The 16,451-nt window shown below is 39.4% G+C and overlaps 1 pseudogene; it reads right to left on the reverse strand.

Moving 5' to 3' along the window:
* Positions 1-4,508: 4,508 nt before the first annotated feature.
* LOC125995009 (structural maintenance of chromosomes protein 4-like) overlaps positions 4,509-16,451 on the reverse strand; it is a 15,470-nt pseudogene continuing 3,527 nt past the window's right edge.

The raw sequence follows: 16,451 nt of genomic DNA on the forward strand, positions 1-16,451 counted from the left end.
GGCACGGGGGACCATATGGGACACCGGGATTCGAACCAACCACCTTTGGTCCTGGATCGGCTGCTTGCAAGGCAAACACCACTGTGCTATCTCTCTGGGACCACTCTGAGAATATTAAACTATGAAGGGATGCCAAAGTGGAGGACCCCTTAAGACAGTATCCAGGAACCTCATAGCTTTCCATATCTCAAGCGTTTTTGTTGGTTCTGGTTTTTGGTTGGTTTTGTTTGCTCTGGTAGTGCTTAGTAGTCATTCCTGGTGGTGCTCAGAAGAACTGTGTAAAAACACAGAGGATAGAACCCAGCCCTCCTGCATGTAAATTCTCTACTTCATCTCTTTGATTTGTCTCTCTGGTTCTACTTCATAATTTTTGTGTGAGAAAACAAACATTTATTTAATCAAAGTTTTTATTTTTATTTATTAAATGCAGAAGATTCACATGACATAACAGTTGGTATTATGTTAAAATGATTGTTTATATTTATTATTTTTGGTCACACCTGGTAGTGCTCAGGGGTTAGTGACTCAGTGCTCAGAAATTGCTCCTGGCAGACTCGGGGGACCATATGGGATGCCGGGATTTAAACCACTGTCCTTCTGTGTCTAAGGCAAATGCCCTACCACTGTGCTATCTCTCTGGCCCCAAAATGATTGTTTTTAATGCATCACAAGGTTGTGTAAACTCCATCATCTTATTCCAGATTACTTCCTTTATCTCCAATAATGGAAATTTTGATGCCCTGACCATCAAAGCGAAAGGTTCAGCAATTGCTCCAAATTCTCCCTCCCTCATCCCCTTGGCCAACATTAATCTCTTTTCTGTCTCCATAGATTAGCTTAATCAAGACATTTCATATAAATGAATCTTATATTATCTGTACCTTTGTATTTGAATTATTCATTCTATTATGGCATTGCGATTTATAAAACTGTTCATAATAGAGATTCAGGCATACAATGTTCTAACACCACCCCTCCCTACAGTGTAAACTTCCCTCCACCAATATTCTCAGGTTCTCTTCCACCTGTCAGCATGCATCATTAACAGGCAGAATTTTTAGTTTAATTATTGTAGTTTGGGAATCTGCTGATAGTGTTACTAATATTGTGGTTTAGTTATATATACCTCACTTCTATACCACTGATATACCCAAGACCTCTAATCCCAACCTCTGTTACTCCCATCAACCTCTTCTTCCTTCTCTCATCCATTTCTTTCCTTCCCTATCTTTCTCATTTCTATGATCTAGATTCCAGAGTAATCAATGAACTCACTTTTGGATATGTTGCATTCCCCTGTTTAATTATTATATATACACCTCAGGTAAGTGAGATTATGTTTGAATTCTTGAATATAATGTTTTTAAGATTCAGTCATGTGGTACATGTATTAGTACTTTATTTTTGACTTATTTAAAGAAAATGCATCCCTTAGTTGACATAGTTGATCATAATACATGTGTTTCCAGATAAGTGAAAGCAAAGTTATTGAAAAAAAAGGAAAGAAAAGTAGAATGTAAGAGAAAAAAAAGAAAAGAAAGAAAAAATTGAAAATAGAGTAGCAAGTTCATCTGTGAAAATTATTGTATCGCTAATAATTAACGTAATGGCATTAATATAATGACAGAAGGTTAAGTAAGCTCTTGTTAGATGTCTAGCCTGTTAAATTGGGGTATTCCTTTAGAAATGACAGCATCAAACAAAGGAAGTTGTCCAGAAACGATAAGCTTTGATACTACGAGTTTTAGGGGCCTCCTGAAGAAGGCCCAGTTTGAGCATGGCAACTCCATTTATGGGCATAATTACAGACGCTAGGCTTTCCTGGAAGAAGGAAGATACAGGGAAGGGTGCTCACACTCATTCCAAATAAAAAGCCCTGTTGATATCAGCCCAATAACTAGCATACCTGGCCAGTATATCATCAGTGTCTGATCAGTGTCCCCATAGGAAATTGTAGAAGGTCAGTGATGAGGCAGGTCATTGAGGAAACAGTGATTTTGCGTGAGGGAGGCAGCAAGTGTGACTTTGGCAGGGTGGGGGCTTGGCCACCCTCTCCTCCTGAGATGACCAGCTTTGTGCTGCATAGGCCAGTTTAGCCAAAAGCTTTCACAGCTCAGTTTATATCTCGTTTGAGAAAAAGAGTCAGTCTCCGGAGCTGGCCCAGCTTGAACATGGCGACTGCCTTTAACCATTTTTATGGCTGAATAGTATTCAATTGATGGACATAGCATAGTTGTTTATCTACATTTGTCAGCTGTTGGACATTGAGATTGCGTTCTTTTATTGAAGTTTATTAATTTGGGGGGGGGTAGGCAAGCACACCTGATAATGCTCAGGGCTTACTTTTGGCTCTGTACTCAGGAATCACTCCTGATGGTACTTGGGATCATATGATATGACAGGGATTGAACCTGCGTTGGCCAAATGTAAGGCAAGTGCCCTACTCATTGTACTATTGTTCCAGATCTTTATTTGAATTTTCATGAGTAATACTGCTATTATAATAACTTAATGTGTGTTATTTTTGGTGAATATATGTTTTATATCTTTATATCAAATACTCTGATTGCTATGCCATCTGGTGATTCTAGCTTTCACTTTTTTCTATTTTGAAAATGTTCACTGCAATTAAGAATGTGTATTGTATTATTGTATTGTATTAGTGAACTGTCTTATAGATATCTGCAAAGTCTAGTTTGCTTACAGTTTTCAAAAAATAAAATGATGAGTTATGAGATTGCTTCTGTTTTAGAAGAATAGTTTCATATCTCATCAAATGTATGTTATCACAGCCTCCCACCACACTCAATTGGCCTCCCTCCCATCTTTCAGCCCCTCCCTTCTTTGGCAATTTAAAATCCAAAAAATGGTTTCTGTTTGGCCTTGTTAGTTCCCCTGTTTTGATCATTTACATCCCATGTAACAGTGAAACACTTTCTTTCTCCTTCTCCCTCCCTCTCTTCATCCCACCCTCCCTAACGTCTTTCTTTCTTCCTTTCTTTCTTTCTTTCTTTCTTTCTTTCTTTCTTTCTTTCTTTCTTTCTTTCTTTCTTTCTTTCTTTCTTTCTTTCTTTCTTTCTTTCTTTCTTTCTTTCTTTCTTTCTTTCTTTCTTTCTTTCTTTCTTTCTTTCTTTCTTTCTTTCTTTCTTTCTTTCTTTCTTTCTTTCTTTCTTTCTTTCTTTCTTTCTTTCTTTCTTTCTTTCTTTCTTTCTTTCTTTCTTTCTTTCTCTCCTTCCTTCCTTCCTTCCTTCCTTCCTTCCTTCCTTCCTTCCTTCCTTCCTTCCTTCCTTCCTTCCTTCCTTCCTTCCTTCCTTCCTTCCTTCCTTCCTTCCTTCCTTCCTTCCTTCCTTCCTTTTTCTTTTATTTTCTTTCTTTTTATTTCCATTGTACTATTGCTTTAGTCACCCCTCATTATAAATTTCTATTCTCTCTACATGTCAGTGCTCATCCATTTTATGGCTTGGAAACAGGAGAAAAGAATCCCTTTAAACTATTAGTCAGCAGGTGTTTCTTTTCCTTTTTCAGCAGGTGTTTGTTTACAATAACTTTAAAACTTTTTTTGAGGGGACCAGAGTGGTAGAGCAAGCGGTAGGGAGTTTGCCTTGCACGTGCTAACCTAGGATGCTGACCCTGGTTCGATTCCCTGGTGTCCATATGGTTCACCAAGCCAGGAGCGATTTCTGAGCACATAGCCAGGAATAACTCCTGAGCATCACCAGTGTGGACCAAACTCTCTCCCCCAAAACACACACACACACACACACACACACACACACACACACACACACACACACACAAAACAAAACAAAAAAACTCCCAAAACAAAAAACACCCAACTTTTTCTGAGTACAGATTATTGCTTCTTCTGCGGAATACCTTTGTAGCTTTGTAATGAATTTGGGGTGATGGTCTTAAAGTAACCCTGAAGCTTTCCTGGCAACTCCTTGCTCTCTCTCCTCTTAAGAACTGTAGCCCACTTTCTACTGAATTTTAGAGCCTTCTCCTACCAAAGACACCACATCTACCATCAGATTCATAACCAACACCATAGTGAGCTTCTACCAGGCCCCTTTCATGAGTTTATAATATATATATATATATATATATATATATATATTTTTTTTTTTATAGAACTTACAATTTTTTTTGTTTTTTTTTGGGGGGGGGCCACACCCATTTGACGCTCAGGGGTTACTCCTGGCTATGTGCTCAGAAATCACTCCTGGCTTGGGGGGACCATATGGGACGCTGGGTGATCGAACCGCGGTTCGTCCTACGCTAGCTTGCAAGGAAGACACCTTACCTCTAGCGCCACCTTCCCAGCCCCGAGAACTTACAATTTATTTTCAAAAGAAAATTAGTAATACAGGGGCTGGAGCAAAAGAGTGGGCAGGGGCATTTGCCTTGCAAGTGGCTGATCTCAGATCTGTCCCTGCCATTCCATATGCCAAATTGCCAGGAGTGCTCTCAAAACCAAACCCAAAACATAATACACTGGATATGCAGACTCAATTTGATATGGATGTATCCAAAGTTGACAGTCCTCTAGATGCAGTTTCTTTTGTGTTTACTGCACCACTTTGTTCTGTAAATTCCAGTAAATCTACCTGAAATTTCAAGCATATTATTTTGAAGGTAGATGATGATGAATTGAGCATTTTTGTTTGTTCATAGATGTAAAATGCAACAATGGACACATTACTTTTTCAGGGGAGGCATACCATGTGATGCTCAGGTGTTATTCTTGGCTATGGATTCAGCAACCGCTCCTGGCTTGGGGGATCATACGGGACACTGGGGATCAAACAGTGGTTCATCGTAGGTCAGCCACGTGCAAGGCAAAAGCCCTACCACTGCACCACCGCTCCAGGCTCTTCAATGGACTCATCCTTAAAATCAAGGGCTGCATCAATCTCATCCATGAAGTACAGGGGTGTGGGTTTGTAATGGTGAAGAGCAAAGACCAATGCCAAAAAACTGAATGTTTTCTCCTCCCCCCCCAAAGGTTAAAGATCTTCCAACTTTTCTTTGCTGGATGAACACTGAACATGATCCCTTCAGAGAAAGGGTCCAACCTGCCCACTAGCTCCAGTGCAGTATCACCTCCCAGAGTAAGCATCTGGTAATTTTCCTGTTTGATATTATATAAAAACCTGCCATAAATACATTAAGCCATTGCCTTCTGAAGATCTTCATATGCCTGTCTGAAATGATCTCTTTCACAAGTAATTTTGTCCAACTCAGCTACTCGTAAATATGATTCTTCCTCTCCTATACTCAGCAATGGCGCAGATGTTCAACTTCATTTCATGACATTAGGCTTCCAAAAGTGCAATCTGACTTGTGATAGAATCCGGGTTCTTGATGGCTTCAAGGTCCGCTGGGCTTAGAATTGAAATGTCCTTGACAAGAGCATAAAAACCGGCTAAGCTTTGCAAAAGCCGGCTCCCTGTGTGTGACACCAGGCGGGGAAAATCCGCGAAAGTACACCGGCCCAGTGGGGCTCAACTGTGAAAGACTGTGAGTGTGACCTGTCTATGTCTGTCTACTGTCCTCTTGCGTGAAACTCTTGCGAGTGGGGCAAAAAGAGGCTCCAGAGGAGCACGGCCAGCTCCGCTTCGCTACGCGGCCGTGCACTCTTTCTAAGGAAAGAACTCCATTGCAACAAGAAGGAAAAATCACACTAAGAACGGCACTATATCACAGAAGCAAACATTTCTCTCTGGACTGTCTTCTCTGTTGCATGCTCGGGCCTAAGATTTGACCCAGTGTGAGGCTTCATCCACGGAGGACTCCCCTCCCTTAGAGGCAAGTCAGCCCATCCAGAAAGGGAGGAGCCAGAGGAGTGTGCTGCCTACATCATATAGACAATGAATACCACCACAACACGTAGAAAAACCCACAATACAAGTGTGACAATGGGGAAACAACGCAGGCCAGCATCAGACATAGAGAATGAAGATGACAATTCTGAGGACCAGATAATGACTGACCAACTAATCAACCTCTCAGATAAGGACTTTAGACTAGCAATATGGAAGATGCTCAACAGACTCCAAGAAACCATGGATCGAGTTGAACAGAACACTAATAAGAACCAAGAAAATATGAAGGCAGAAATCACAAAACTCCAAACTGAAATAACATGTCAACTAACAGGACTGAAAAAGTCAGTAAACGAAGTGAATGACAAAATGGATAAGCTCTGGGACAGGGTATCAGAAGCTGAGAATAGACTTGGTGCTGTGGAAGATGAGATACATAACAATTCCATACAGCAGGAGAGATTGGACAAAAAACTTAAAGCAAATGAGCAGACAATGGAAAAATTAGTCAAAGAATGGGAACAGACGAAAATAGAAGTCTATGATAAGATCAACAGAAACAACTTAAGAATCATTGGTGTCCCAGAGACCCAGGAAGAAAATTTCCAGGAAGAATCAATGGTCAAGAACATCATTAAAGAGAAACTTCCAGAGCTAAAGAATATATGTGATCAAATCCTGCATGCCCGAAGAGTACCAACCAAAAGAGACCCCAGAAAAACCACCCCAAGACACATCCTAATCACAATGACAAATCCCACAGATAGAGACAGAATTCTGAAAACAGCAAGATCAAAAGGGGAAATCACGTTCAAGCAAGCTTCCCTGAGATTTACAGCAGACCTGTCACCAGAAACACTCAATGCCAGAAAGCAGTGGTGGGATATTGTGACAAGACTGAATGAAATGAATGCTTCACCCAGAATACTATACCCAGCAAAACTCACTTTCCGGTTTGACGGAAGAATACATGGTTTCACAGACAAAAAACAGCTCAGAAACTTCACAGACACAAAACCAGTCTTAAGAGAAAAACTGAAAGACCTAATCTAAGACAAGACTACCCAAAAGACACACCAAATTTTGAAATAAAGATGGCGTTAAATCCCAGGACAATTCTTTCTCTCAACGTCAATGGACTAAATGCACCAGTTAAGAGACACAGAGTGGCTAAATGGATCAAAAAACTCAATCCAACCTTCTGCTGCCTACAAGAAACGCACCTGAATAGTCAGAACAAACATAGACTCAAAATAAAAGGCTGGAGAAAAATTATCCAAGCAAACAACACCCATAAAAAAGCTGGAGTGGCCATACTAATATCAGATAATGCAAACTTTATACTCAGGAAGGTTGTAAGGGACAAAGACGGACATTTTATATTAATCAAGGGGTACGTAGAGCAGGAAGAATTCACTCTCCTAAACATATATGCACCAAATGAGGGGCCAGCAAAATATTTAATACAACTGTTGACAAATCTGAAAAATAATATAAACAACAACACAATAATTGTGGGGGACCTTAACACGGCTTTGTCAACACTGGACAGGTCAACCAGACTGAAACCCAACAAGAATATACTAGACCTGAGGAGAGAAATGGAAGAAAGAGGCCTAGTGGATATATATAGGACACTCCATCCCCAGAAACCTGGATACACATTCTTCTCCAATGTACATGGGACATTCTCCAGGATAGACTACATGCTGGCACATAAAACATACCTCCATAAGATCAAGAGGATAGAAATTTTGCAGACTACCTTCGCTGACCACAAGGCTCTGAAATTATTTGTGAACTCCAAAGGGACTCAGAAGAAACACTTTAACACCTGGAAGTTAAACAGCCTCATGCTCAATAACCAGTGGGTCCGAGATGAAATCAAGGAGGAAATAAAAAGGTTCCTGGAAACAAATGACAATCAAGACACAAACTCTCAGAACTTATGGGACACAGCAAAAGCAGTACTGAGAGGAAAATTTATAGCTTTGCAAGCACACATCAGGAAGGAAGAAGGAGCTTACCTGAGTAGCTTAATGACACAGCTAATAGAACTAGAAAATGCTCAACAAAAGGACCCAAGAATAGGAAGACAGAAGGAAATAACAAAGCTGAGAGCAGAAATCAAGGAAGTGGAAACTCAAAAAACAATCCGAAAGATCAACGAAAGCAGAAGTTGGTTCTTTGAAAAAATAAACAAAATTGATAGACTACTGGCAAACCTAACAAAGAAAGAGAGAGAGAGAAACTTGATAACTCGTATCAGGAATGAAAAAGGAGAGATCACTACTGATATGACAGAGATTCAAAGGGTAATCAGAAACTACTTTGAAAAACTCTACGCCACTAAAAATGAGAACCTGGAAGAAATGGATAAATTCTTGGACTCTTATAATCTTCCACGGTTGAAGGAAGAGGATGTAGCATATCTAAACACCCCCATCACCATTGATGAAATTAAAACAGTAATCAAATGTCTGCCGAAAAACAAAAGCCCAGGTCCAGATGGATTCACTAATGAATTCTATCAAACTTTCCAAGAGGAACTACTGCCAATCTTGGTAAGACTCTTTCATGAAATTGAACAAACAGAAACACTTCCAAATAGCTTTTATGAAGCCAACATCACCTTGATACCTAAACCAGACAGAGACGCTACCAAAAAAGAAAATTACAGACCAATATCACTGATGAATGCAGATGCAAAGATCCTCAACAAAATCCTGGCAAATAGGATTCAATGCCTCGTTAAGAAGATCATCCACTACGATCAAGTAGGTTTCATCCCAGGAATGCAAGGCTGGTTTAACATCCGTAAATCTATCAACATAATACACAACATCAATAACAAGAAAAATAAAAACCACATGATCATATCAATAGATGCAGAGAAAGCATTTGATAAGGTCCAACACCCATTCTTGATCAAAACTCCCAGCAAGGTGGGAATGGTTGGAACCTTTCTCAATATAGTGAAGGCCATCTACCACAAGCCAGTGGCAAATATTATCCTCAATGGAGAAAAACTGAAAGCCTTCCCTCTAAATTCTGGCACAAGACAAGGCTGTCCTCTCTCACCACTCCTATTCAACATAGCACTGGAAGTTCTTGCTATAGCGATTAGGCAAGAAAAGGATATCAAGGGAATCCAGATAGGAAAGGAAGAAGTCAAGCTCTCACTGTTTGCAGATGACATGATACTCTACTTAGAAAACCCTAAAGACTCTATCAAAAAGCTTCTAGAAACAATAGACTCATATAGCAAGGTGGCAGGCTACAAAATTAACACACAAAAATCAATGGCCTTTCTATATACCAATAGTAATAAGGATGAAATGGACATTAAGAAAACAACCCCATTCACAATAGTGCCACACAAACTCAAGTATCTTGGAATCAACTTGACTAAATATGTGAAGGACCTATACAAAGAAAACTATAAAACTCTGCTCCAAGAAATAAGAGAGGACACACGGAAATGGAAACGCATACCCTGCTCATGGATTGGCAGGATTAACATAATCAAAATGTCAATACTCCCCAAGGCATTATACAGATTTAATGCCATCCCTCTAAAGATACCCATGACATTCTTCAAAGAAGTGGATCAGACACTTTTGAAATTCATTTGGAACAATAAACACCCTCAAATAGCTAAAGCAATCATTGGGAAAAAGAATATGGGAGGAATTACTTTCCCCAACTTTAAACTGTACTACAAAGCAACAGTTATCAAAACAGCATGGTATTGGAATAAGGATAGGTCCTCAGATCAGTGGAATAGGCTTGAATACTCAGAAAATGTTCCCCAGAGATACAACCACCTAATTTTTGATAAAGGAGCAGGAAATCCTAAATGGAGCAGGGAAAGCCTCTTCAACAAGTGGTGTTGGCAGAATTGGATAGCCACTTGCAAAAAATTAAACTTAGACCCCCAGCTAACATCATGTACAAAGGTAAAATCCAAATGGATTAAAGACCTCGATATCAGCCCCAAAACCATAAGATATATAGAACAGCACATAGGCAAAACACTCCAGGACATTACAGGCATCTTCAAGGAGGAAACTGCACTCTCCAAGCAAGTGAAAGCAGAGATTAACAGATGGGAATATATTAAGCTGAGAAGCTTCTGCACCTCAAAGGAAATAGTGCCCAGGATACAAGAGCCACCCACTGAGTGGGAGAAACTATTCACCCAATACCCATCAGATAAGGGGCTAATCTCCAAAATATACAAGGCACTGACAGAACTTTACAAGAAAAAAACATCTAACCCCATCAAAAAATGGGGAGAAGAAATGAACAGACACTTTGACAAAGAAGAAATACACATGGCCAAAAGACACATGAAAAAATGTTCCACATCACTAATCATCAGGGAGATGCAAATCAAAACAACGATGAGATACCACCTCACACCCCAGAGAATGGCACACATCACAAAGAATGAGAATAAACAGTGTTGGCGGGGATGTGGAGAGAAAGGAACTCTTATCCACTGCTGGTGGGAATGCTGTCTAGTTCAACCTTTATGGAAAGCGATATGGAGATTCCTCCAAAAACTGGAAATCGAGCTCCCATACGATCCAGCTATACCACTCCTAGGAATATACCCTAGGAACACAAAAATACAATACAAAAACCCCTTCCTTACACCTATATTCATTGCAGCTCTATTTACCATAGCAAGACTCTGGAAACAACCAAGATGCCCTTCAACAGACGAATGGCTAAAGAAACTGTGGTACATATACACAATGGAATATTATGCAGCTGTCAGGAGAGATGAAGTCATGAAATTTTCCTATACATGGATGTACATGGCATCTATTATGCTGAGTGAAATAAGTCAGAGAGAGAGAGAAAAACGCAGAATGGTCTCACTCATCTATGGGTTTTAAGAAAAATGAAAGACACCCTTGTAATAATAATTTTCAGACACAAAAGAGAAAAGAGCTGGAAGTTCCAGCTCACCTCAGGAAGCTCACCACAAAGAGTGATGAGTTTAGTTAGGGAAATAACTACATTTTGAACTGTCCTAATAATGAGAATGTATGAGGAAAATGGAGAGCCTGTCTAGAGTACAGGCGGGGGTCGGGTGGGGCGAAGGGAGACTTGGGACATTGGTGATGGGAATGTTGCACTGGTGATGGGTGGTGTTCTTTACATGACTGAAACCCAAACACAACCATGTATGTAATTAAGGTGTTTAAATAAATTAAAAAAAAAAAGAGTCAACAATGCAGGGACCAGGAAGATAGTAGAGTGAGTAGAGTGCTTGCCTTAATTGCCTTACCAAGCCAACCCAGGTTGGCTTTCTAATAACCTATATGATGACCTGAGCTTTGCCAAAATTCATTCCTGAGCACAGAATCAGAAGTAACCCTGTGAATATTTGAGCATGCTCCTCCTTCAAATAAAAAAATAGCCAACAATGCAGAAAACTTCACTCTTGGTTTTTTTGGGTTTGTTTTTATTTTTGTTTTTGTTTTTGACCACACCTGGCACTCAGGGGTTACTCCAGACTCTGTTCTCAGAAATCACCCCTAGTTTGGGTGACCATATAGGATGATGAGGATTGAACCTGCATCCTTCCTTTGTCGGTCATGTGCAAGGCAAACGCCCTACCACTGTGTTACCACTCCGGCCCCAGAAAACCTCACTCTTGTTTTACTTTAAGATACTCCAATCTGGGGCCGGAGAGATAGCATGGAGGTAAGGCGTTTGCCTTTCATGCAGGAGGTCATCAGTTCGAATCCCGGCGTCCCATATGGTCCCCTGTGCCTGCCAGGAGCAATTTCTGAGCGTGAAGCCAGGAATAACCCCTGAGCACTGCCGGGTGTGACCCAAAAACCAAAAAAAAAAAAAAAAAAAAAAGATACTCCAATCTCCAGTAATTCCCACCCTCTCAGTTAGCAGTCATTAATACAAAGGCAAGACTCTCTACCAGCAAAATGATTGATTGACTGATTGCTAAAATCTGGGAAGATGATTGGCACATTTTAACAATAATGTAATTCCTAACTAAGACATAACTATTATTCTTTTGGATGTCATCTAGTGTACACTTTATAGAAAAATTTCAATATAGTGGAAACATAACTATATGAAGCAGAAAATGAAATATTTTCATGTGACTCATGGTATTATGCATATGCTTCATCTCCATGGTCTGGAACCCCGCCCCTCATGGCTGTGAATTATCCCTATAGCCCTAGACAAAATTCTGAACACACAAGAGGTCTTTAGGATTATTTGTTGAATGGAGACTGAAGTTAAGAGTCAATGAGCCATTTAGAAGTAATAAGACACATATTGTGTTCATTGGGGCATGGGTTATTAAAGATGGGAAAAACTTGAAAAAAAAAAAAAAGAAATGTCCTTGACAGAATTTTTTTCAATGGGATGCAGTGATATTTTTGAAAGCCCCTTTTGTCAATATTTTATTTTAGAGTTATTTTCAATGTGACCATTTAATTGTTCAAGTTTCAACTTATTACTGAGTGCATGTTTTTTTTTTCTTTTTTTAAATGTATTTTTTATTTAAGTAACACGATCATAGTTGGGTTACAGTCATAACCAAAACACCCCCCTTCACCAGTGTAACATTACCCCCTCCCCCTTCCCATCCCCTGCCTGTATTCGAGACAGGCATTCTACTACAGTTATGTTTTTAAGTTCAGTAAGTTGTATTTTTTTTTCCTTAAAGGATAAGAGTAAAAAACTATAGTAAAGGTGTGATAGTGGCAATCGCCGTTGTATGCATAGGTCCAGAAAAATGGAGAAAATGGAAAAAAATCCTTGACCTGATTACAAGAAGGCCTCACCCCAGAAGTTTATTGGCATAAGATCGACTCTGGGTTCCAGGCATACCAGTCCCAACTCGAGTCATTCTCTATGGTCCCGGTGAAACTTTTTCACACTTTAGCTATTGTTGGTATCAGATTCTTATATTTAAAGACTGGATTCTGTGCATTTCTTTCATCGATGTCAGGCTGATGTGGAGCATCCTCTAGTTTCAGCATACCATTAAATGTGGAGCGATCTGCCCTGCAGAGTGCATGCTTTGGAAGAGCATGATCATTTTCTTGACTCAATTGTAGTTCTTGGAGAAGACTGTGGTGTTCTTTCTGGATCTCTGGTAAGGATTCCTCGGCAGCATTGGTATCTTGTTACCACTTCTGCTGCTTTGTCTTTAAGACTTTTTAGTTCTGCTATTAAATCATTAACTTCCTTCTCAGTATCTTTGATTTCTTTCTCTGTGCGAGACACAGTGTCTTGTACGTTTTTAAGATTTGTTTGCAGTCTTGATAGATACGTGGTCTTTTGTAATGGAAGAAGCACATTCATCCAGCTGCTTCTTCATTTTATCCAGTTTGTCTTGTTGTGCTTGAGGTTATCGTTATTGATTTCTATGATGAGCTCATGTAACTTTTTAACTTCGGCCTCTGCCTTACCAGCTAGCTCTCTTAGTAACGTTGTCATACTCTATTTTGAAAGCGCTGACATTTTCTTCTAGTCATTTCTGCTTCTTTTTGTCAGGGCTGTAGCTAGTACATTAGCTTCAAGTTCTTTAACGTGTACATACAGATAGTCTTCTTGCTCTGATATATGCTGGATGCTCGCGGTGAACTTCTCTGGCTTATTCTTCATTTCTCTCTCACTTGGCCTTAACTTAAATACTGCTTCTTCCAGTTGGACTTTCTGTTCTTGAATTTGTGCCACTTTTAGGTAATCTTTCTGCAACTCTAATTCTAATTATTTACCTGCTCTTTGGAGACCTCCATGATGACTGAAGACCCCATCCTGCCTTTTGTCACTCTGTTGCCACCATCAGTCATAGTCCCTGACTGCTCGATGATCTGGTCTTGCAAGGTCACCACTTTCCAGCACTTTTTGCTTTACTATACTACTCTGGTGACTTGGTCTAACTTAGTAACTTGTCAGTTACTAAGGTGTTGCGAAAAGCAAAGTAAAAAGCTTGGTGACTTGCTCATCTTTTTTTTTTTTTTTTGGTTTTTGGGCCACACCCGTTTGACGCTCAGGGGTTACTCCTGGCTATGCGCTCAGAAATCGCCCCTGGCTTGGGGGGACCATATGGGACACCGGGGGCCATCCGCTTGCAAGGCAGACACCTTACCTCTAGCGCCACCTTTCCGGCCCCTGACTTGCTCATCTTTTACTAAGTCAAATAAAAGTGGAGTATTTTCAGGAGTTTAAATTTTGGACATCTTCTTTGCCCACACTGCCATCTTATCCAAATCTATAATAGTTGCAACTCCAATATTTTGTCTTTTAAGGAAGTTTACACATTCTTGGGCTGTATCAATAGAATCAACAACAATGTAGTCTAGTGTGTGACAAGAAGAAATAGCAATACTATACTTTTTTTAAATCTTTTTTTTTTTATCTTTTCCCCAATTTTTCTGTTCTAATCATTTAAAACAATGTTTTTTCTTTTATTATATATACATGTATATAAATTTTTATTTTGACCATACTGGCTTACATATCTTTCACAGTAATATTTTAGGTATATATCAACATTGAATCAGGGGAATTCCCATAACCAAATTTGTCCTCCCTCCACCTCCATTCCCATGTTGCATCCCATATCCCCCACCCTCTCCCCTCCCATATCCCCCACCCTCACCCCCTGGGCTGCTAAAATAAGTGGTTCCCTCTGTGTCTGGCTTACTACTTAGTGATCATACATCTGTTTGGTCCTGGTACCCTCCCTTATTTCCCCCTCTATTTGAGAGGCGAAACTAGATAGTTCAAGTTATGTGGTTTTGTTTGAAGGAAAGAAAAGCAATAAGATGGGGTAAAAATCAAATATGCCGAAAATGGACAGAGTCCTTCTAGAGCTTCTCAACTTAGTTTGAGAGAGGAAAGGGAAAAAGGAATTAAAACGCCACAACAATACAAAAAGAAATATCAAATAAAATATTCAGTGGGCACTACAGCAATAAAGACAAGCACCACATAATAGCCATGGTCCTGAAATAAAAACATGACAGAGCTCAAAAAGGAAAAATAAAATAAAATAAAATTGGACACAACTTCAATATCCACACCAAAACAAAGAAGTAAAAAAAAATAGAAATTTAAAAAAAGATTATTTTGTGCTTTTTTTTTCTGCATAGGCACAGTAAATATTGGGACTATTAGAAAGGGAATTCCCTTGGCCTAAGAGATACAGGGTTTCTCTACCCTTGAAGTATACTGTCATGGGATTAACTATAGACTCCTTGCATGTTCATTTACTCTCCCCTCGGTGCTTTTATGGTGTATGGAAAACTTCTGCTCCATCATGGGCGATAAAATCAGACCTCTGTATCTAGAGATCTTGGTATCTGCACAGATACAAGGGATGGAGCTTATGATGAAGTCTCTCTTTGTGGTTCTAGAAGTTCTGTTCCTTCAATGTCATTTTAATCTGTCTTCTGTAGTTGGTGGTCTTGGTCACTGCACTGATCCTAGGATGGAGCCTGGGATAGAGTCTTTCATTATGTTTCCAGAAGATTCGTTCAGTTGCAATTGTCTCAGTCTGACCTCTGGAATTACAGGTTTGTTGTACAGATCGTAGACCAAAACCTCGAGTAGGGCTTTTTTATTGGTCCTAAGATATGTATTGCCCATTCATGGTTGTAACATCCAGTCATCTGTAGCAATACCATACTTTTCATCAATTGCTCCTAAGTCCCCCAATCATCCATATATTCCTGGAATTCTGCCAGAATTTTTTTCTTGAATCATTGCATCAAGGACTTTCTCCCTATTTTGATTCATTGTTAAGGAACTCTGTTCTTCAACTTTTTGGAAAAAATCATGAAACAAACTTTTTCAATTTATTTCTTCTTGTATAAGCTCTTTAAGTTCTTGCTCTTTCTGTTTTAATTCCTGCTTAACTCTGAGGGAGTTTTGTCTCTATCTCTCGGATTGCAGCTTTCCTTTCTCTCAGAGCCTCAGAGGCTGTGACGAGAGCTTTCTGGGCCTTACTTAACTGAGAAACTGCAGTATTAGAACGACTAAGATAGTTATCAAGTTCTGACTGAGCTACATCTATCTTTGAACATGCTTCATTTACTGATTTGCTGAAAGCCATAAGTTCTTTTTCTTGACTTTCTTTTTCTTTCTGAAGCCCTTATATTTTCCGTTTGAGGCTAACCATAACTTGCTTTAATTTTTCCTTTTTTTCTTTTTCCTTCTCTAGAGCATTTCCTTGAGTTTTTTTCAGCTATAATTTTTTCCACTCTTACAGGCACACTTTTAAATTTTTCAACATTTTATCTTTTTGAAGTTATTTCTTCAGTTTTTTTTTTGCTTTACTTGTAATGTGTTAATTTTTCTCTAACTTGAACATCCTCCAAATCTAGCTGTGTAAATTTCTCTGTTCTTCTCAATAAAATGTGTAATTTTATTGAGTGTCTTATCTACTTCTTTCACAGCTTTATTCTTTGCTTTAATGTCATTAGTTTACTGCTCTTTTCATTGATTTCTTTTATATATCATGAATTTTTTCCTTTTTTTTTTTTTTTTTTTTTTGGTTTTTGGGCCACACCCAGCGGTGCTCAGGGGTTACTCCTGGCTGTCTGCTCAGAAATAGCTCCTGGCAGG

Source organism: Suncus etruscus, chromosome 17 (assembly GCF_024139225.1).
Source record: "Suncus etruscus isolate mSunEtr1 chromosome 17, mSunEtr1.pri.cur, whole genome shotgun sequence".
In the NCBI taxonomy this organism is placed as follows: Eukaryota; Metazoa; Chordata; class Mammalia; order Eulipotyphla; family Soricidae; genus Suncus; species Suncus etruscus.